The sequence below is a fragment of the Bison bison genome, unplaced genomic scaffold (genome assembly GCF_000754665.1).
Source record: "Bison bison bison isolate TAMUID 2011002044 unplaced genomic scaffold, Bison_UMD1.0 scf7180017864518, whole genome shotgun sequence".
In the NCBI taxonomy this organism is placed as follows: domain Eukaryota; kingdom Metazoa; phylum Chordata; class Mammalia; order Artiodactyla; family Bovidae; genus Bison; species Bison bison.
This window is the reverse complement of record NW_011495071.1, coordinates 8,754,881-8,756,213: the sequence shown is the minus strand read 5'-3', so window position 1 is coordinate 8,756,213 and position 1,333 is coordinate 8,754,881.

Here is a 1,333-nt window from a genome sequence, read left to right as displayed (position 1 = left end):
ATACTGTACAATAAAACCAAGCCTCTGGAATCTGCCCTCCTGTGGGTCTCTGCTTTGCTCCTCTTTCCAGGCCTGCCTCCCACTCCCTTAGCCAAGAGGTCCAACCCCCTGCCTCCTGTGCCCCCCTTCCTGCCTTCAGCAGCCCTTCCTCTCCTCTCTGCCTCCAGGGGTGGACCACTGCACGCCTGGCTTCTCAACCATTATAACACCACACGTTTGCCCAAATAAAGGAATATTATTTCCTCTCTGCAGACTCACCTGCCCATAACATGGTTTGGGCCAAGGCACATGCCGCTGGTTCCAGGATAGGCTAACAAGCACCAAGGTGCGGAGTCTGCCTTCTCAGATGGGGTTGTTCTCAGATGAGGTTATATCTGCTACGTGGGAGCTACCCACATCCATCAAGGTGTGAGGACAAGCATCTCTTAAGTCCAGCTTGACCATAGCACTGGGGTGGGAAGACAACACAGGCCCATCCCGGGCTCCCTCCCCTAAAATCACTGAGCAGAATGCCAACAGCGCCCCCTGGCACCAAGGGCTAGAACAGCACCACAGGGTGGCTCTGGGTCCCAGTGGCTAGCAGAGTGACACAGCTCCCAGACATCCTTCCAGGCTTTGCCAGGGGATCTGGGGGAGGAGAGTGGTGACTACCCAGAATCTGACTCATCTGAGATTTAGTGCTGGGTAGGATGATTTTTCTGAGCTTTTGCTTAAAGGCCTAGGATCTAAATTCATGCCAGTGACTCCCAAGCCCCTAGTGGCCAGGCTGGAAGAGAGCAAGAGAAGCCCCCAAGGAAAAGAAACTGTGTCGCCAAAAACAGGGGCCCACCCATCCCCCACATGGGCTGTCAGACATTCAGTACAGGGCACCCAGCCTGGGCACAGGTCCCTTTTGCTTTGCTTGGTGGTGGTTTCGTCCCTAAGTCTTGTCTGACTCTTACAATCCCATGGACTGTAGCCTGCCAGTCTCTTCCATCCATGGGATTCCCCCAACAAGAATACTGGAGTGGGTTGCCATTTCCTTCTCCAGGGGATCTTCTCAACCCAGGGATCGAACCCAGGTCTCCTGCATTGGCAAGCAGAGTCTTTACCACTGAGCCAAAAGAGCCTTTACCAGGGAAGGGAATTAAAATGCTACACTCGGGGTAATAAGAGTTCAAGTTGGAAGGAACTGGGAAGCCAGCCATGCAGCCTTGACTGTGAGAAGCCATGAGACCCTGGCACCTGCGTGAGCCCCCTGCGGGGTCTTTGTCACCCTGGCACTGTCCCCCTCAAGAGTTTAGTGCCCCACCCCATCAAGGGTCCCCCTACCGCCGTGGTGTGGAGGGGGAGG